We start from the raw sequence: 23,059 nt of genomic DNA on the forward strand, positions 1-23,059 counted from the left end.
ACATAAAAATCACATTCACAAATTAACACATCTGGAGAGCATGTATTAAATAATATTTACTGTCTTAATAATGAGAAAATGTAACTAAATTATGCCATAATATAAAAATCGGAAAGCTTTTCCCTTTCAAACATTTCTCAAAATTATTAGTTATTATTACCATGGTAGGTTTGGTTAAATTAGATGTTAACCAACATAAATTAAAAAACAAAACAAAATAAAACAAAACATCTTCTTACATTTCTTAATCTAAATATTGATTGCAAGATAAAGATAAGATAAGAACGTTATAATTTTATGGATTAAATGCCAGAACTTTGTTGCCATCCCATTTCCCTTTCTTTTTCTACTATGATAAGAGTATTATTTTTTCTTTATTTATTAAAAATAATACTATATGTTGTAATTCTTTGTGAGTAACTGTGTAATATCTTGTTCTCCTGCTAAAAATACCTTTTCTTCACTGCAAGCCATAATTGATCACATTTTCAGTTTGTGATAAACATGCACAATTCTGAATCAGCCTATCTGGGATTGAATTAATTAATTAACTCTTTTAAAACCAACAAATCCAGTGGTTTAGGATATGTCTAATTGAACCTGGAAATCAAGATTGAGTTTAGTGTAAGTTTTTCCCTCAATTTTATAGAAAGATACTTTTTAGTCAGGTTGGAATAGTATATGTGCAGGTTCTATTGAAGCCACACATAGGAAGGGAATACAATTCGTGCTTGTATTCCTCTTTACTAGGGTGAAGTTTTATCTTATTGACTTCTTCTTAATAAAACACTACCACTGCATCCTATATTTAGTTGAATTTGTAATAATAGTTAAGTGATGTACAAGAACTTGACCCTTTTTTATTAAATTGTGGCCCTAGTATTATATATTACTATATGGGCCAAGCATGAATGGGAGAAGAACCTTATACTGTAATGTCTTATTGTCATGTTATATGTTCTATTTTGTGATTGGAGTATTTATGCTCTACTGCCTGTCTTTGTATGCACTTCCACTGTTACTCATACCCCTTCCCTGCATGCTTCTTATCCATGTTGCACTTTATTTATGTTCTGTCAGCACTGTGTATGTCATACATGTATCATGTCCAGGAGAAATGTTATTTCATCTTACTATGTACTGCACACTGCATAGCTGTGATGACAATAAAGATCTACCTGAACTTATATAAAACTACAGTCATGAAATCAGCATGGTTATCATATAGTCTTATAGATATAGATATATAGATATCTTATAGTTTGTAGCAAGCCATGTAATTGGGTTTTATATTTTCATTCTCTTCCTTTTTCTTTATCTACCACTCACATATGGATACACACAAAGCAAGATTATCCTTTGAAAAATATCAAGTGCCTTAGCAACAAAGTTCCAATTAACAATATTATTTAGAATAAACAACTTGCTCTGCAGGCATCATAGTGGGTGTGCTCAAGGGTCTCAGGTTTGACCCTGAGCTGGGGTTACTGTCTGTGCGGAGTTTCACTGGTTCTCCCTGTGTCCACAACAGTTTCCTCTGGGTTCCATGGTTTCCTCCCACCTCCCAAAAACATGTAGGTAGGCGATTTGGCTATGCTAAATTACCCTTAGATATGAATGAAAGTGTGTATGCATGTTGTCCTGTGATAGACTGATGTCTCATCTGGGGTTTTATGTTCTTGTTCTCTATGAATAACAATCCAGTTATTCACTAATCACATAATACAATACAGCAATGCCATGGTCATTCTTTATCATATTGGTATCTATTACACTCATCACACTTACCACTACCATTAAGAACTTTCTACAATATCTACATACTTTTTTCAAGATTTCTACAATTATTCTAAAAAAGGTTCTCAGTAATTACTGGCCTATTCCAGTTTAACATTTTGTCTATGTGATAGATGTCTGTGTGATATCAGAAGCTGCTAGCTACTGAACTTCAAAATCACACATCTAAAAATAGCCTCTCTGAGCCCTTTCAATCAGGATTCTAGTCATTATTGTCATGAAGGCAGACTGACAAATCCAGATTTTTGGCAATGGTCAGGGGATTGGCAAACAGGCAATACCTAGACAGGGCAAATGGGTAAATGATAATCAAAGCAGGCGTCAGATCAGCACGACAAATGAAAAATAATTAAAAGGCTTAGTAACATTACAGGTGCAATGCTGGCACTTCAGAATGAGTAAGTGAGAGTCTGGGTTATTTAAAGATGTGTGCTTGGTTAGGAACAGCTGAGTAATCAGAAGTCTGGAGATCTAGAACAGTGATATGTATTTGCTTGATATTGTGATTCTCAGTCATGTGACATGGTTGCTGGCTGGGGGTCATGCGAATTGGAGACAGAGTTACAATAAAGATTTACTGTTCTGAGCTTTATATAAAGTTATGACGTTTTCCTTTCCTTCCTCTAAAATATGAATGAGGGTGTGTATGTTGAAGTTTGTGAGGTGTTGAGGTGTGTAGTTTAGTGCCAAGAGTCATATATGACCGTGCACTGGCTTTTCAGCTTGATATATATTCTTTAACTGAAACTGCCTTTTAAAATCTCTACACCAGTTCCAGCCTTCATGACACTGAAATTCTTTGATAAGCATCTTGCTAATTACAATTCGCTAAACAAATCGCAGTGTGTTCAGAATGTATGAGCCAGCTGAGTGCTCACGACAGTGTAAAAAAAAAACAAAAAAAAAAACAGACCACATGACTCCTATTTTTTAAGAGCTTCAATGATTTCCTATTTCATCCAGGACACTGTTGAAAAAAAAAATACTAATTAGCACATACAAAGCGCTCCGTTGCCTTATTCCCTCTTACTCATCTGATCTCCTGCATACACACTCTCCCTCTTGCACTCTTAAATCCTCTCATACCAGTCTTTTCAGTGGCTCCTGATATAATGCACTTCTCCAGCAGTAACCTCATATGTCATAACCAATTATGACAAAATGGTTCCCTTATGGTTCAGTAATTTGGTTCAATTATGAACCACTTATAACGAGTGTTGTATTTCATTTACACTTTATAACTTAGCACCCCCTCTTTATTTTACAACATCTTTGTCTTGTCACTCAGTAATTGTTATACACATCCTATATTAATTTGTGTGTGTTAATACTTACCTGTCAGTTAAGGTTAATCTGTGGACCTACCAAATGGGAACAGTGAAGGCTAGCATATGCTTCCTCAGAGACACATGAAGCCAACCACCACATCTTCTCAAACTCCTGGGTGTGAAAAGGTGAGTAATTGTATGATGCCCTGAGATGGGCAGTTGTCCTTTCTAAGGTGTGTGCCCAGTATTCCTGGGAGAGCTCTAGATCCACTGTGACCCTGACCAGGATAAAGCAGTTACTGAAGCTGAATGAATGAGAGCTTATTTAATTAGTGCATTCATTTAATGTCATCAAATGTAAATTTATATGCATTTAGTGGGACTTAAAGCACTCTATAGAATATTTTAGTCAGGCAGACTACTGCATCAGAAATTTATGCACACAGCCTACACACATTGAAATTTACATGAACAATCTCATAAACATTGTTTATCCTTTCAGTGCCATCTGGCTGTGTCTTTGGATGGACCAAACATATCTTTGCTTGGCCCAAGACCTTGAGTGATTAGAAGCATTTTAGAGTTCTTTTTGGATAAATAATAATAAAGCAACGAAGGCAGAAAGTTATGGAAGAAAAAAAAAAGAACTTGTCTGCCCTTTCCTTTACCTCCTCCTTATACTGAAAAAGATGTTGGCAAAAACAAGCAACGGTTTTAAATATTAAAATTAATATTGCATATTCAAATAATTAGATTCCTAAAAGCCTTTGCACTGGAACAGTATTGTCAGTAGTCGTGGAGTCTGTACGCATGATTTGATTGCTACACTGAAGTTCATCCTCATTTTGTTCATACTTTTTGACACAATAATGTCAATGAGAGCTGGAGTAATGAGAATTGGTGCCAGTCCACATGCTCCTGAAAGATACTTTACAATTAACCTCTGATCCCAATCTACTCTAATAGCTCAGGAGTGCTGCTGGCTATGCACTGACAACAGAGCAGGTCAATGGACAATAAAAAGTAAAATGGATTCACATTAGGCAAATTATAGGAATCTAATCCTGGAATATATTACATTATAGCACTTGGAGGATTTTTGTGCTCATATTTTGGTAGTACAGTCAAAAATGTGTTACAGCTTTTGCTCCATTATAATCAGAACATGTTCCATTATCCCATCAGTGCATAGCAGCAGTGCTGCCATGACATTTGCCTTCATTAACATTTGCAGAGGCATCTGTCACCAAGGAAGTGCTGAGACAGCCATTCATGGGAGCGCTTGCTGCAACGACAGGTTATGCTTAGATTATTCCCTGGAGGATGGATAGATTTGAGGGGAGATAAGAAAGTTAATTAACAGAGTGAGTGAAAGCATGTGTACTTGCACACCACTGTTTGTGCATGTCTGTGTGTAACTATGCTGCCATTTTTCTCAATATAATGGCAGTGAAAGTGAATGCACACATTACATGATCTATGATTATCTACGATGCTTATGCAATTTCCATCTTTCTTAATAGACAGTGATGACCTGAGATTCCATCTTTTTTGATAGATGGTGATGACCTAAACTGTTAGTGTGCATGGATTTGTATCCATTTTCATTACCCCGGTTTGTACAGTACAGTACAGAACAGTATATGTGTTAAAGTTTAGAATATAACTTTGATTTGTTATTTACTATCATGTTTATAGTAATGTGCTTGTTCTAATACATTTTTTCTAATACACAGTTTGTTACTACAGTAACAATGCATGGTGGATGCTCCACATTAAAGGTTTAAAAAAACATGTGAAATCATTGATATGGTAACGTTTTCTGTGAGAAGATGTTTATGTAGCATTTATGGAAGGAATCTCCAGTGTCAGCGCTTTAAAACAGTCAAAAGTAAAGCTGTAATTTTAAGGGTTTTTTTTTATTAAGAGAAAAAGAGAGGCTGGTGAGGGACTGTTCTAGCTGTTATGACGTAAGTGATAACAGGACCTAACTTATATTTGCATTTCACAACATTAAACATAACTATAAATGTATAAAATTATGAGGTGCTTTTTTTTAATTAATTAAAGAACAGTAATCTTTGGCAAATTGTTGTGGTGTAAGAGAAATAACACTGATATGAAGTGGAGTTAGTGGTAACACTAACTCCACTTCGTATCAGGCTGGCTTGCACTACCCATCGTCGATTATTTTGCTATAACAGCATGCCCTGTTATTTTTTTATTCCTTACAAATGCTATTCACCTAAAATTTAATTGAATTATTATCACGTTACCCATCGCTGTGTAATTGGAATTAGTGTTACCACCCCAAAGGTGATTATTTTCCAATAATTTTCTCTTATACCACAACAATTTGCCAATGATTACTATTTTTTTATTAATTGAAGAACAGCACCTCATAATTTTATACATTTATTGTTATGTTTAATGTTGTGGAATTCAAAGCAAGATATTTCCTGTTATCACTTATGTCATAACAGCTAGAACAGTATTTAATACAAGATCTACCCCGATTTACCCTGTTGCCATGTAAGAATGGCTTTGATTTTTGAACCTCTTCCTCTAGTTTTCATACATTTTGTACATCAAAACCTTTTCATGCTAAATATTTATTTGAAGGGGACCAATCATGGATATCAATCCCTCGAAGTCCCAGAACCCACCAGCAGATCATTCTCTTAACTTCACACCTTTCCTATCAGTTTTACTGTAGTTACTGAGTAAGTCAGGAATAACAGATGACAGACCACGCTGTTATACGAAAATAAAGCATGCTCGGGGTGTGATGTGGCACAAGGTGTAAGTGGCGTGCAACTACATTTTAAATTAACTAAATGCCTCATAACAAAAATGCCACCACATCAACAATTGTATTAACGTATTAGAACAAGCACATTAATATAATATAATAATATTAGAACAAGCACATTAATATAATATAATAATATTAGAACAAGCACATTAATATAATATAATATAATATAATATAATATAATATAATATAATATAATTAATAACACTATCGCTTATGTTACAGCTGGAACTACTTTCCGAGCTCTGCTGTTATAAAAAACCAATCAGATTTGAGCATTTAACTGTGCTGTGCTGTAACATAACAGTTACTGAGCAATAAGATTTAATATGAATCACTAAATAATGAGCTGGGACTTCAAAGGGTTAAAGCAAAAAGCACAATCCTCCTTTTATTGCATTGTAATCTTTGAGACCAAAAACTGATGATTGCTTAGAATAGATCCATTGCATGTATTTTAAACCCTGATATTAAATGTGTGCTTCAGTAAATACCATGTTGTGAACAGGAGCATTAATTAAATCCTTCCAAATGCCAGACTGTGGCCTTCATCCTGATGTCTTCATCTTCCAAGGCACTTAGGGACAGCGGTGTTTTAGTGCCACTCTATGTTAGATAGATAGATGGCCATTGAGAGACACTGACATTCTTCTTTGCCAGGTGTCTGTCAAGCTGAACCTCAAATATGAATGCAGATGTCTAGAGGCCTTTCACTTAAACAGCCCAAGGATGCTGAAATGCAGGCTCAACCTTCCATTTGTACTGCCTGTCATGAAGAGATAGCTTATTTTCTTCTGCTTGATTTCATTTCCCTCCTAATGTGTGGAAAGTCGCTTTCAATTTGCCTGGGGTTTACCATGATTCAGAGGCCCTGGTAAGGGTAGAATTGGAGCAGTGCTGATATTTTAAATTTGATATTGCAACAGTGGATTTATTTGGGTAATACTGCAATTTTATTCTGATTATTAAATTTTATAATAAACAGCATGAACATTCATTTAAAAGATGTAGTCTGTGCTACGTTGAGTCCTTCTGTATCACAAATGGCATTTCCTGGAATCTCCCACCAAATAAAAAACTACAAGGCTTATCAACTGATCAATCACATGACCCGTTACCTCGTTCTCAGTTCCCATATATTTAATCACACACACAGTATTACTTAGAAGTACTAAGAAGTATTGCTCCTAACTAATCACTAGTGACATTACCTTTACTACTGAGTGGAATCTGTGTTCTGGTTTTGACCGTGTTTGTTTAATTTATTGAGGTTCCTTTGCATGTTTAACCCATTTGTTGATCACACTAACCATTACTTGTATGTAACCTTGATTCTGTCTTTGCCCTTTGAATGCACTTCATACATGGAAACAAAAGAAGACAAAATTTGAATGTTAAAATTCAATAAATTCTTAATAATGAAATTTAAACACCACTGAATTCAGAGCATTGTAATATATATATATTATAACTTGTACTGAATTTTGTGAACTGAATTTGACTGGTTGAATGTTTGAAAAGTGAATTATTTTCATTTGTGAGCACTGAAAAACTATTTGACTATACAGTGGGATCCAAAAATCTGCGAGCACTAGTGATAATACTTCTGTTTGGCATTCAGCAATAATTAGAGTGAAAATATTTACATGAATTTTAGAGTTCCTTAGTATTTTGTACACCCCTTTTTGCTTTAAAGACAATGTGCGCTGGAGCTGGCAGGGACTCCACAAGTTTGTGCAAAACATTATGATCAGTTTTAGATCGAATCCATCTGAGTGTTATCTGAACACATGCTTCAATGGAAGTGATAAGGCCTGAGGAAAATCTGACCTTGTGTACAAAGGAGTTAACATGGTCTATCAAACATTTGCTTAAATTTTTTAGTGACCTAGAAATTGTGCAGCATCTTGAATATTGAATAAAGATGTTGCATGTTTCCTTTTTTTGTTTTAGAATTTCCCAAATTTGTTTGAATGCAGTTCAGTTTTCAGTTTTAAATTTAAAAAATCACATATTTTCAATGGAGTCTCAGCCTTTTGGACCCCACTGTATATTTTTTTTGAAAATGTGAATTTTAAAATGTGAACCTCTGTACAGTGAAATAAAACTATTTTTAAATACTTAGACTACTAAACTAATTAGTTTAGTAGTCTAAGTATTTAAAAATAGTTTTATTTCACTGTACGAATATACAGTTTGAAACATTGAATTCAAGGAGGTTAATTCAAAATAAATAAATTCTAGAGGTGTAAAGATCCAAAACACAATCCAAAATCATTCCCAAAAGGGAGGGAAAAGGTCAAATATATTCAGGCATTAATCTTCAAAACAGCCTAGGGGAATCTAGTGTTCAAGCAAAGAATAATGAAAAATCATTCACAGACAAGGCATTCAGGATACACATGGCTCAGAATTGTGGAAATCAGGTGTGGAAACTAATCAGAAAATACATTTTATATTTTCATATTACCTATTTTATATTGCATAATGTTTTTATGTAACTCAAAAGGAACACTGAACTGTGGCTTACGTGCAACTTAAAATCCAAAAAACAAGTTCATTGTTATCAAATGGCCTTAATTCCTAGGACTTAGAGCAGAAATGCACATCATTATCTGAAGAAGAGTGGAACAAACACATTCCATCACATACGCAGGCGCCAGTAGATTTGTCTAATGCATGTAGTTTGTACCAGGCTATGCAGAGGACTACTTAAGATAAGGAGAAGTAAAAGCCTTTATAGATTAGCAGGAATTCACAGTACACATGGAGGAAGTATGTGCATCCAATATTTATAAGGAGGGAAGTTGAGACATCTCCTATGTCAGCCTGATCTGGTGTGGTCTCAGTGGCCTTGTTTGCCTTAGATAACATAAAAGGTGAATGGGTAATCTAAAGGGATGGGTAGACATCTAGTTACAGTAAAGAGAGTTAAAGTTAGTAAGATAAATTAGAATTAGCCAATTAGAAGAGGCAAATATGTCCCACCCTTGGGGCTTTTAAGATCATGCACTATTGTCAGCTCTTCAGTATTTGGTCTCGAGACCGACCTCCATTATTGCTTAGTTTGTAATAAAGTTTATTATTGATTTTGAGAAATAAGTGTTTTGTTCCATGCTGATCCTCAAACCTACATTTGAGACAGGAAGAATTCTCCATGACACAGGAGATTGGCAAGACTTTGAAAAGATACAAAGAAAACTATGTGCTTATATAGTATTCAAGGTAATATATTTCAATGCTCTGAATTCAGTTTTGTTTTATTTTCATTGTTTCGAATTCAAATACTTTTAACATTCAAATCTTTGCAACTCTTTTATGGTTGAGTACATTCATACGCTTCCCTCACAATTTGCATTATTCTGCATTATAGCTCCGGACATTTTCCAGACAGTTACCTTTTTTTCTTGCTCTGCTGCCATTTGTCAGATGCAAGATTGGACAATTCATTGTAATGTGTTTCATTAGCTACATTTAAGCCACTCCACTGAACTTCACCGTCAATCTTACAAGAGCATTTTTTCGCTGTGCTAGTTCATGGCACTGAGACATTTATGTAACCTATGATGCACCATCATGCTCCAGGTGTTGTGAGTCGGGAAATCAGTTTGCCTGGTGTGTGTTGCTCTGTTCCTCTATTCCCTGTTTTTCCACTGGCTGGTCAGGGCTCAATGCTCATCACACCTCTTTTATCTGTGTCCTGCTTTTTTTTAAAGCACTGTATCTATCGTTGCAGCTGTATCTTGTTTGTTTTCAAGGTTATGATTTTGCCTTGCTTTACATTTGTCTATATTATATAAAAGCATAATATTTCCCATTCAGTTTAAAACCTGCTACCACTAGCAAAAATCTTGGCTATTGATCCGGCAGGATCACCTGCTGCTTGATTTTATAGATTAATTCACCTAGCTGAAAAGCACATGAGTGGGTGAAGTCAGAAATCAGACAGAGGAACATAACACCATGAGTTCAGTGTCTGCTACGCTTGTTTGTGACATTTTCTTACCCTGTTACAAGAGTAGTACTGGCTGTGCTGACCTTTATTCGTGGCACAAAGAGCAAGATTTTCATCTCTTAGATGTGACAGTTATTGTGGCCTACTGTCAGACTACTTTTTGTTTGTTTGTTTTCAAGGTTATGATTTTGCCTTTCTTTACATTTGTCTTACATACTGTATTTGTGAAAGTCATGCTTAGCAATAGTCATGCTTGGAATTAGGATTAGGATTAGATAGTGGTGAGGGTGGCAGGAAATAATTAGTTATACTTTAGCTAGACACCCTAAATTAATCTACTGGATAGAGCATCTTCATAGAGTCAGAAAATCAAGAGTGTGTGTATGTGTGTGTGCGTGTGTGTGTGCGTGTGTGTGTGCACGTATGTAAATATCAAAAACCTTTTTTAGAGGAATGTGTTTAAACAGTCTGTACACTGTCAGGTCCCAGTGAACACCCCACAACATGTACCTGAACCCACAGCAGCTCCCTTTGCATTATTCATACCAGTGTTCTGGTGTATTCTTTCAGTGGGGTGGGAATTAATTAACCTTTAGACTGGCATATATAGGCAACAGCAACCAGTGTGCAGTAGACATGAATGAAAAGGCTAGGGTTTCTCTCTCTCTCCTTCTCACATACACTCACTCACACTTTCTCTTTCTCTCTCTCTCTCAGTCACTCACTCACTCACACTCACACACACAGACACACAGAGTCTCATGTTTGGACATCAAAGAATAGTTGAGCTCTAAGGGCTATAATGTAAAATTTAATTCACTAATCAGCATTAATTAACAATGAACAATTAACTGATAATTCAAAATGTGAAATTTACATTTATTTACATTTACATTTATGGGATTTGGCAGACACTCTTATGCAAAGCGACTTACAGAAGTGCTTTGAAGTCTCTATCAATAAATACATTCTGATAATGGTTCGCTAGGTCACGGACTGAGAATACCATCAGTCTAAAAAATCACCGTATCACAGTATCACCGACAGTGCTAATAAGGAGCCAATTGTCTTATGAAGACCATTGTATGAAGTCATATAATTACCCTGCATTACCTGTGGATACCATAAAGAAAACCAAACTGAAAAGCAATATATACTGCTTGGAATAGTTGGAATTTTTGGTAAAGGAAATTTTGAGCAAAATAATATAAATTTAAAAAATCACACTGTTGAAATATTTACTGTGAAATAACATTCATTAACTGTAACTATTAATTAGATTGTAATTATTACAGTGTATGCTATTAATCAACACTAGTTTACTGACAAACTGCTGTCAAAAAAAAATTACTCTTATTCACTATAAAATTTAGGTGATACCCTGGTGGGTGTAAGGGAATTGAGAAGACTGGAGGCAGACATGAAAAAGCAAGGTACTCTATTTATTCAGGTTTTTCTCTGCGTGCTTTTCAGCACAGCAGTCTTATCAAAAAAAGAAAAAAGAAAACATTATCAACTTAATAGCACACACACACACACACACACAGAGGCTCAGTAGGATGCTGTCATAGAAACTGTCAGTAGCTCAGCACCAGCTCTCTCATTCTAGTTTTTCAGCTGCTCAGTGCAAGACATGGATATATTCTAAATAAGCCATTGTTAATTAACATTGTCTGTGCATTCATTCATTACCCACTCTTTCTCTGCACCTCCTTCTCTCATTCACATCTGGCACTTGACCACAGCCTCACTGCATCAATTTCCATTAAATTTTAATTTCTATTTCAATTATTGTAAAATGTGTGAAGTGTAAGTGATCAAAAATCAATATCCACATCTGATTTAGTAAACTGATGCAAGACAAAAACGAAACAGCCCTAACATTCCTGAAGACACTTATCACACCCTGCTCTGCACCACACTCCCGTCGGGCCTGTAGCTCGCCAGGACTTGACCCACCCTCCCCCAATATATAAGGAACACACTCAACAACAATATGTCCTGGCACCCGGTGGTGAAACGAAGTTCTCCTGGCTGTCCAAACAGCTGAGTCATATGAAACGACAAACATGTGATCCCGAGACCTAGCACTAGGTAACTGCTTCATTCCATCTTTAGCTAACTAATCCAACAGCTAAGCTAGAGCTCTGTAAAATAGTAGTTGTGAACACTTTTGAAATAAACTGCACATTAAAAAGATTACTGTTTAGCTATATTTATTACAGATGTAAAACTTCAAAGGCACAAGTAGAGCACAGGCAATTGCTTTAAGACTACACAGGAAGCCTAGCTTCCCTTACAGTTACATTTATGGCATTTTGGCAGACGCCCTTGACCAGAGCAACTAACATTTATCTCATTTTATACAACTGAGCAGTTGAGGGTTAAGGGCCTTCCTCAAAGGCCCAGCAGTGGCAGCTTGGCGGTGCTGGGCTTTGAACTCACAACCTTCCGATTGGTAGTCATTAGTAGTATTGGTATTGGTATCACTATTGTAAGTCGATCTGGATAAGGGCGTCTGCCAAATGCCGTAAATGTAAATGTAAATGTAAATGTATTGGTAGTCAACATTTTAACCACATGTTTATCATGTTTATATATACACAAGTATATATATTATTCATCAGTTTTGGTGGAATTCAATATTTTAAGTCACTCAAATAATCAAATATCTCAATGCAATCTCGAGCTGTTCATTCATTTAACTCAAACTGTTTTCGGTGGACAGCACAGCTTGTATGAAAATCTCCTTTGAAGCCCCAGACACAGTGCTAACAGACACTCAGAGATGGTGTGCGACTCTGGGTGTCTATGGCAAACTTAAGTACAGTGTGTTTTAATGCCACGAAATATTGCTCAAAAACAGGAAAACAGGATTTTTACATGGAATTTTGAAGCCTCTGACTTTAAAAGAGGGGAAGCTAGTATAAATGGCCTCACAGGGTCCAAGTCTTTCAAAGCTAAAAAAGACATGAAGATAAGGTTTCATTTTTGGCAACCATTTCAGACTATTTGCTATTAACAATATTTAATATAAGATTATTTTGAAACAGCTCCACCACTGGTCAGAATAAATACAGAGAATGGTATGAAAAAGCGAGGTTGGCTGATTTCTTTCTAGCACATACTATAGATTAATGCAGCCTATGACAGTAAATGACAGTCATGTCAGGCGATTACACAGAGTGAAATGCCCCCTAGATTTGATCTCTATTTGTGTTGATATACTATTTCAGTCCGTTTTGACTGACACATCCATAATATGTCATCAACAGTGATTGAGAAGGCACATATGAAACACAGTCACAGGTGTAATGAATATGAACACAGTCCAAAGGTCAATGCCACTAATCAAAACAGGGATAATCCAAGATTGCAGATGAGGGAGAATCACAGGGTCAGCACATAGGCAAGGAATGAACTAGATATCAAAGGCTCATTATAGAACCTTGTGTGTGTGTGGGTGTGGGTATGGGTGTGTGGGAAGGAGGACTTGGGACACAGGCAGACTTTAATGGAACTGTGGGATTTGCTTTTTCCACAAGCGTGCTTTCCACAACTTAACGGAAAATGCAAATAAAACAGTTTCAATATGTCGGGGCTTTTGCCTCATTCAAGTTCAACTTCAGTTTCCAAGCTCACACTCTGCATGTGCGTGTTGTATGCAAACTCAGATAGCTCTGTCTTTCTTTCTCTGGTTCATGGCATTCACTGAAAGGACAAACTAAGCACACGTAAGTAGACCGTGATCACACACAGATGAGAATCATCACGCATTACCTGCTGGTTCAACTCGCCTCCTCTCTTTCCGAAGCTGATGCTCGACCATGCCCCCACTGCCACACTCAGAACTTATACACTGGATATGTGTGATGTGATTTTATAATCCATGAACTGTAAATTACACAAAAGGACAGAACCATAAGTTTAGTGGGGTATTTTGTTTGAGTGAAAGGGTTACAACTTTTCTGTTTAGCATGTTTGGTATTTGGAGGAAACATGGTACCTGTAAGAAATTACGGACATTTTAAAATTACAAATCATGAATGCAGCTGTCTGTCTCTAAGTGTGTGGGTGTGTGTGTAAAACAGAGACCTGATATATTGCATTATTCAACTCTTATAGTTTCATTGTAGAGGTACTGATATATATCAGGCTTTAGCTTCAGACATATTTATATTCAAGAAGTAGACATATTCAAGAAGTAAATCTGATGTTATGTATTGTTACAAAGATTATACATACAACTAGGGTATTATTAAGTTATAAAGGACTGTCATCAGTTAAGACCCCTTAGAAACTATATTTAATTTTAGCAAGTTAAAGCTCAAGTGCAGATTAGTAGGCTCTTACCAGCTCATTATAGAAGATTTGTTTCTAATTTCATTCCCTGGCTTATGAGAAAGTTAATGGCTAAGCCTTAAACTGCACAATGATGTGATTAATGGGAAGACAGGAAGGGAGCAGCAGGTGCTGAGTCTCCAATACATCAGCAAAGTTAGAACCGTGACATGAACCACATGAACCGGGTTAAAATTGAATTCTTCTTTACAAGAAATTACAAGAAATATATTTGTTGAGAGAACTCCTTGAGACAAGAGACAATGATATACCTAAATATAACTTCATCTATCACTTTCCTCTGAGGCACCTTTCCATCATGAGCCTGCATGAGCTGTTTTCACATGAGCATTACTGCGAATACACTTCCACCTTGCTCAAAAAGCAGATCAGGCTCAGTAAGGGTGGATGTTTAATGATACACTGACTCAGAGCACCACTCAGTACAGGATGACTCACAATCCACGCTCCTTTAAACAGCTCTTATGATATGATATCAGTGTCAATTCAACTAGAATGAATTATAAATAACAGCTCCCCATAGAAAGATGAAATCCAGTGTGAATACTCCCCATTATTCACACTGGCTAAAGGCAAATCTATTCAGACAGCTGTTTTCACTCATTGATATAATTGGCTATAAATTATCATTAATTACCATTCTGAGATGGCTCATAATCAGTATTTGTATCTGTGCCAAATTTTTCAGCACTCAAGTCCTTCTCTTCAGTAATGAAGGAGCCAACATTACACCTATGTTACAGTGTCATGGCAGCTGATTTATTCTAAGCATGGGTTACTGTCAGCATGGAGTTTTGCATATTCTCTCTGTGTTTATGCAGCTAGGTGGCCTGGCATTGGCACTAAATTGGTGTGAATGAGTGTGTGAATGTGTGTCTGCATGGTGCCCTGTGATGGACTGGAATCTCATTCAGAATGCATTCCCACCTCGTGCCCAGTGTTCCTATGATAGGCTCCAGATCATAGGAACACTGGGCACGAGGTGGGAATGCACCCTGAATGAGATGCCAGTCCATCACAGGGCACCATGCAGACACACAGACACACCCTGACCATGATGGAGCAGTTGCTGAAGATGAATGAAGATAAATAAAAAGTTGTGTTATATCAGAGTCACATAATTGTGAGGATGTGACATAAACAGCTTACCAGTGAGGCTACGTAGTAGTAATACTGACATGAAAATCTGCTGTATAACACTATTACATAGTGAATCATAATCATTATTGCACTGTAATGATACTGCAATTACATAGTAATGTATATTTTCTCTATCTAAAGTGAATACTTATGATAATGACACTTGAATCTGATGCTGTGTCAACCTGACATCAGCTGACAAAAGTGTTCGTGACAAGTGTTGGAACCTGCCTTTATAAAGGTTTATGTAGTTTTATACAATTGGTGGGAATCGCTTATATAGGTGTCATGTAGCGTTATGAACTGAATATAAATTGTTGTTAACTTAGTCCACCGCTCTCCTATGACCAAGGATGGAAATATGTGCAGCCCTAGGTTAAATGCGTGTTTTAGTTGTATGATTTAAATATCTGACTCCAACACATTTAATTATTTATGTGACGCCAAAGAATATTCTACTAGTTATTGCTAGAGGTGTAATACCTCAATGGTCCATTTGTATTTATTCTAAAACAGCTTCATGGTAAGCTTTCATTAAAAAATGATGTCCTCACGTCAGAGGCTTTTATATAGCCTATTTATTAAACGATTATTCTGTTAGCGCAGAGGTTTCTATCGACGTGCAAGCCTAGTCCTTTCCTATACACTTGTCAGAGGTTTTATTTAAATTCGCTAGTATTAGCCTCTTATCTTTGATAGTCAGAGGTTGCTTTCAAACATGTCTAACGTATTAAAACTTTAGCTAGGAAACTATTTCTAATAAGCATATAAAACATACAAGTCATGCACCTTTAATGCACTGTACTTTTTATTGCAAAGTATTCTTGCAAAAGAACTACTGAGTATTTAAAGATACAGTAATAAATAGGTTTATTTATTATACACAATTAATAGGTTTCTGTATTTACAAAACACAAATGTACGATATACAGAAAATAGAAATGAAGAGAACTTACAAAGTCAATGGACAGAGTCATGGGCATAGGGTGCGTGATGGTAAAAGCATCTGGATGCATGACGGTAAAGCATCTCTGATGGTAAAGCCTCTCCACGTACATTGCATAATGCATACCTTTTTATACCCCTGAGCCTCTTTGAAGTGTATCATAACCAGAGTACCAAATGGAAGAGACACAATGTATTTTATGGCAGTGTGAACCCCAAGCCGGGTAGCTCAGCCTAGGGTGTTATATGTTAATTAGATTCCTGAGAAAGAGTCTTTGGAACAATAGGAAAAGGTCTCCCATGTAGACCAGGTGGTCACAGTATGTATATGTGTAGGTGTAGGTGTGTGGGAAGAACAATCACATACTGCAAAATATATGGTAAATGTTATTTCCTAAACTTGTCTGATAGTTATGATGTCACCACCTTATTCACCATTAGATTAGACTGAAACATGCCCTGGGGAATATTTTAGTTTATATAACCAGGTTTAGTTCACATGGTCTCTCTGACCCACATTCCTAATCACTTTAACCTTAAACAAATTACTGCCACAGTTTATAGACCTAGTACAAACCACTGTCCTTAACTGTTACCACAAAACTGTAACACAAAACAGGAAATGAACTTTAAGCTTACTTTAAACTTTAAACTTAAGTTGACTGTTTAAAAGTGGTATATGTGACATGTTGAAGTAGTTTATTACCAAGTCTTTTCAGTATCAGATCAATAATTATAATAATTTTTAGAGCATGATCTTTTGACCTGGCTACGTGTGTATATATGTGTGGTTGGCTGGGAAAGCCCTTTTTTTCCTACAATATCAAGTTATGTTTACCCCCAAAAGTGAGAAGGGAGAAAACCGCATTTTTAAAATTGCATTCCAACTCCACTGAAACACACCAACACACTGGTGGCCTAAAAGCAACTGCTATTTATGGATTTATTTCATTTAATTTAACATGTAATGATAATTATCATATTTTTAGTTGTTTCGGTGTTATTTTTTTCTGTTGCTGTTTGCTACATTTCAACCACAGTGGCATCTGGAGTTTTCAAAATAGATTTGTTTAGGCACCAGACTGACTGACTGACTGACTGATTGATTGATTTTTACCTTATTACAGCCTGCAAATCCATTTTAAAAATACATGGGAGCTTGCCAACAACACTGGAGGCTTAAGAAAAAAACGAGTCTCTTAAGAAAAAAACGAGTCTCTTATCTGTTTGCTCCCTGTGAGGTGTGACTCTCAGCTCTTGGCTCTCAGCATGCTGTCTCAGCTGATAATGAACCTGATATGCTGCAGGGGTGACATTCGGCAGCCTCGCTGCTCTAGGCCCCAGGAACAAAAAGAGCTGGAGAGAAGCTTAGGCTGTCCCAGATGCTTTATCCTCACCTCTGTCTGTGAGAACCTAATTCATTTATCTCCAGCTGCTGTGGATCTTCAGCTCTGAATGAATGTATGTCTCAGATGTGCACAGAGCGTCACTTTGCTGTGAATTACGGGGACAGGCTGTGAGATCAATATCTGATTTGTGGTGCATTCTATCTCATTCTGCCTACATGTGGACTGAGAAGTCACTGAGCTCTTATATGAATTTACCAAATGCAAATGAGCTGTATCAATTCAAACCTCTGTGTTCACTTATACGGTTTATAAGTATATGTTCTGTAGCTCATGTCTCATCTATCAATTTTGGGTGCTTGGCTACTCAAGTATGTAAGTGTACACTCACTGTCCACTTTAATAGGAAAACCTGTACACCTTCCCATTTATGTTGTTATCCAATCAGCCAATCATGTGGCAGCAGCAGAATGCAGAAAATCATGCAGATACAGGTCAAGAGCTTCAGTTAATGTTCACATCAAACATCAGAATGGGAAAAAATGTCATATATAAAGTGTGTGAGTTTGTGTGTGTGTGTGTATATATATATATATATATATATATATATATATATGTGGGGAATACAGAAATTTTAAAAAATGCCCTTAGATCTGGATTGTGTTCTATGTCTCTAAAATCAGCAGGAAGTAAATAGGAGCTGTAAAGTAGCCAGCCATCTGCCTCGCTTACTGCTCTTTTTCTACCAGAAACCATCTCAGTATGGGCGTGAGAAATCAGATAAAGTTAAACCCCCAAATTGCTAGATCTTTTTACTCCAGTGCTAAAACACCATGCCTTGAATGACACTGATAATATCAACAGGTCTGCCAAACAGGGTCAGTGCAGACAGAGGGCGACAGGATGATCATTCACAGCCATCTGAGGATATTACAAGTCATAGGGGACATGTCCAGCAGAGATAACCATACTGTGAGAATTTGTCATAAATTTATAAACTAGAAATAAATCCTACCAGTCTGTATCACATTTAGGGTACTTTTGGGTTTATTTAGGCTTGTCTGCATCTTATTTTGTGATGAAGATAATGAATTTATGTACCTTCACTATAAAATTTGATTTGGTGTAACACAAAATACTTTTAGATCTAATTGGTACCACATTTATTCAATAGTTAACCAGTTCAGTTGAACAGATTAGCAACTCAAATTATTAAAGCAGTTTGCTTAAGACACATTAGTAAATTGAACCATATAAATTGAATCATATAGTATCATATCATAGTGTTGAATCATATAGTATACAAAACCTTCAGTGTATATATTTATATATATAGTCCTTTGCAGGGCACAATGTACACACATATTCACACACTCATTCACACCTGGGGCAATTTAGAGTAGCCAATCCACCTAACAGCTCTGTTAACTTGATTCTGTTGATGATAAACACCAGATACCTGTCAAAATCAGTCACTCTTTAATTCATGAGTGAGAGAGAGAGAGAGAGAGAGAGAGACTGAGAGAGAGACTGAGAGAGAGATTGAGGGGTTGGGGAGGAAGGGTGTAGGGCAGTGGTGCATCAGGGCGAAAAGCAGAAAATGGCATCATATTTCCTTTTATCTTGGCATATGGCACATCAGCTTGAGCTTCACTTGCCAGAGTGAAGAGATCTTATGTAAGGATTTTCCTATTATATAAGTGGTATACCTGGTTGAATAACAGTCATTGAGGATTTGATGGTACATTATTTTTTTTCATTCACAGCTTCTCCAGAAATAACTCCAACACACCAAACTAATAAACCCCTACCAGTTTCCACAAGACATGATTGGTGTTCTGACCCAAGACCCTGGCAAGAAAACCAGTGCCAGTAGACTCTATCTGGTGAGTGGAAAACAGTGCAGACTAGCTAAAAATCACCAGCAATATTTGACAGATGATAATATGTCTCATTGAGCCTGTCCTCTGTATAGATTTTTTAAAGGCAGGAGTGGATAGAGACTACAATGAATCCATCTGTGAAACATAGTGGAGTGTTTATTTATACGTTTTACATTTCTTTGTGTTTACAACTGCTAAAACTGCGAGGCACTTTTGTTAAGATTGTTATTGCAGGACAAATATAAACACTATATGGCCAATAGATAGATAGATATATAGATGGATGGATGGATGGATGTACTTTATTGATTTGTAAATGGCCAAAAGACAATTGTCAAAAGTCTTTTTACGCTGAAGAATTAAGATTTCCCTTCAATGCAACTAAGGAGACCAAACCTGTTCCAGCATGACCCTGTCCCTGTGCACAAAGTGATCTCCATAAAGACATGGTTTGCCATGTTGTTGTGAAACTCAAGTGGCCTGCACTGAGCCCTGACCTCAAGCACACGGAACACTTTGGGGATGAATTGGAATTCATCTGCATGCCAGACCTCCTTGTCTGACATCAGTAATGCTCTTGTGGCTGAATTGGCTGAATTGCCACAGCCACATTCCAAAATCTAAAAACCTTCCCAGAATAGTGGAGGCTGTTATAGCAGTAAAGGGGTGACCAAATCCTTATTAATACCTGTAGTTTTGGTATGGAATGTTCAACAAGAACACAATTTCAATGGCCAGTATAACTGAAATTAACAAACCAATGGATGCCAGAGCAGAAATTATGGCTGATGATAATAAGCTACAAAATTTATTTACAAACCAGATTTCAAAATATATACTTGGATAAAGACTTTTAAAGAAGCCAGCAAGTTTGAGAGGGGTACAAGCCTCAAAGCCTCAAGCCTCAGTTACAGTATTCTCAATTACAGTCCAGCAAAGCATCAGTAGTATTTCAACCAAGAGCTGAAACTGAACAGCACTGGAACAGCATTTAGAAGAAAGAATTATTACATAACATCAGTCCTCAGACCTGAAAAGAGAGCACCACTATCTCCCATGGTCAATCACCATCACAATAGTGGGTATCCATTAACACATCAAAAACACAAAGCACTAAGCAGAACCTGGGTTTGATGTAATACTGACAAAGTAATGAACAACTCTCTATGACCACCTAGCAGTATAAAATAAACTTGCTGCTATTCACAGGCTCTCAGTCTGAGTGGGTAGGATAGTAGAGGTCATGAAAGCCCCCAGCAAGGAACTAGCACCATCCAACTTCTACTATGACCTACATTTGAGCTGAGCAGTTGAATGTTAAAAGCCTTGATCAAAGACCTAACAGTAGCAGCTTGGAAGTACCAGGATTCAAACTCACAACTTTATAATCAGTAGGCCATAGCCCTAACGGCTGAGCCACTACTGCCTGACAACTTACTACTGACCATCCACAAGGTGGAAGCTTCTGTCAGGCATGATGTGCATAGGTGCAACCAGACTTACATTAAAACTGCAATTTCCTCTGAGTGTGTTTACTGGCCATGTGATATAGCATGAGCAGCAGTTTGAAAAAATGTGGTGGCTTCACCTGTCTTGAAGGAAGCACAAGTAAACCCTCACCCTCCCCAGTTGGTAGCTGTTGTGTGATAGAGGAGAGCTAATTTGTGGGTGGGCATTGGCAAATTCTCTCCAAATTGGGGGAATATGGGGAAACTGGGGTTAAATAAACTCTGCAGAGAAGGGCAATACAAAAAAAACACAGAAGATTCAAAGCACCAGCCATTAACAGCCAGAGCCATCCACCAAGTTTCCAAGATCAGGCGGTCTGTACTCACTCAGTGTGTTCACTGATAACGTCCCTAGGTTACGTCTGGGAACGAGATGCTGCGTCGAACAACGCTTTGGGAACGCCTCTGCGTGACCACGCTCTGAATCACATGTGTAATCCGTCCAACGGAATCGCGTTACGTCACCGGCGGGATGATGTAGCGACCCGGAAGTATAAAAGCGCATGCGGTGGAGACGGCGCCAGCTTCAGGAGAGTGAAGAAAGCGCTCGCAGGGATGCAGGAAGTATGGCACCGAGACGCAGCGTCTCGTTCCCTCGGGGAACCATGGTTACAGAGGTAACCTAGGGATGTTCCCCTTCAGGAACTCGAGCTGCATTGAACAACACTTTGGGAACGAGTATCCAATGCCACCAGACTGACAAATCCCTGCCTAGTGTGGAAGGGCACAACTAGGTTGAGAGAACCGGGAGTGGCATCGAGGTCAAGGCTGTAAAACCTGATGAAAGTCTGATGAAAATATCCTGGAGAGAAACACCAGAGGAGAAGGCCTTGGAGGCCGCCATACTTCGGGTAGAATGAGCCTTGACCCCCAACGGAGAATGGAGATCAGAGGAATCGTAAGAAGTAGTGATAGCATCCACTATCCACCTGCTGAGGGTCTGCTGCTCTCACTGGACACATACAATTAAGTCACTAACGTGCAGCAGGCCAAACGGTATCACGTTGGATGCAGCTGCCATCAAACCCAACAGTCTCTGAAATTGTATAGCAGTGAGTGACTGGCCTTCTCTCTTGACCGCCGTGAGGATCGACTCGATCCGAGCAGGAGACAGACGTGCCTGCATCGTGGTCAAATCCCACACCACGCCTAGATAAGTGGTCCTCTGTACTGGAGAAAGCACACTTTTCTTTGCGTTTAGTCTTAACCCCGATTCTCTCATATGGGCGACAACCACCATCTGCTCTGACTGAGCTAAAATCATCTACACACTTGGTGAAAGTGCGGGGTGAGAGTGCAAGACTGAACAGAAGAACCCGATATTGGTAAGCTTTGCCCCCAAAAGCAAACTTCAGGTACTTCCTGTGCTGAGGAAGAATGGAAATGTAGAAGTACACATCTTTCAAATCTATCATGACAAACCAGTCCTTGGACCTGATTTGAGACACGATTTGTTTGAGCGTGAGCATTTTGAACTTGAGTCTCATGACTGAGCGGTTCAGCAGACTTCTTCGGAACTTTGTGAAGAGGAAGGACCACCTCGATGGCTTCCTTCCTCAAGAGAGTATCTACATCTCGTTCCATGACCAGAGCCTGCTCGGGGCCCACCAAAGTGGGAAACACCCCGTTGGATAGAGGAGAACGAGACCCGAACTGAATCTTGTAGCCTTTTTCTACGGTATGCAGGACCCATTCAGACACATTTGGCAGAAGCTTCCACACTGCCAGATAGTCTACTAAGGGAATCAGTCTCTCAAGACTGACCTCTGGTGTACTTAGAGCGGCTAGATCGGTGCCCTGACTTGTCAGGACCTTTTTGTCGAAGCCCTCTTATTGAGGATGACAAAACCTCAGATCCGTCATCTCCCTTGGCCTCGACCTGGAGCGCCACCCTGACTCCCTCTTTTCAGGGGGAGTGCGAGTGGCGACGCTCCGTTTCTGGACCTCACAGTGTGAGGAGCTGGTACACAGCTGGGGCTGCCTGTGAGAGTGGCGAGGGAGAAATTGCTGGAACACTGCTGACTGTGGCCCGTAGAGACA

At 37.9% G+C, this 23,059-nt stretch overlaps 1 long non-coding RNA gene across 2 annotated transcripts in view; it reads right to left on the reverse strand.

Moving 5' to 3' along the window:
• Window positions 1–23,059, reverse strand: part of LOC128321210 (uncharacterized) — a 49,376-nt gene that overhangs the window by 10,758 nt on the left and 15,559 nt on the right. The window contains exon 2 of one of the 2 annotated variants that reach the window (XR_008304805.1): window positions 13,616–13,729. The exons of the other annotated variant lie outside the window; for it this stretch is intronic. This is a non-coding gene — a long non-coding RNA (uncharacterized LOC128321210). The remainder of the gene's footprint in view (window positions 1–13,615; window positions 13,730–23,059) is intronic. 2 annotated transcript variants of the gene reach the window in all.

The sequence above is a fragment of the Pangasianodon hypophthalmus genome, chromosome 18 (genome assembly GCF_027358585.1).
Source record: "Pangasianodon hypophthalmus isolate fPanHyp1 chromosome 18, fPanHyp1.pri, whole genome shotgun sequence".
In the NCBI taxonomy this organism is placed as follows: Eukaryota; Metazoa; Chordata; class Actinopteri; order Siluriformes; family Pangasiidae; genus Pangasianodon; species Pangasianodon hypophthalmus.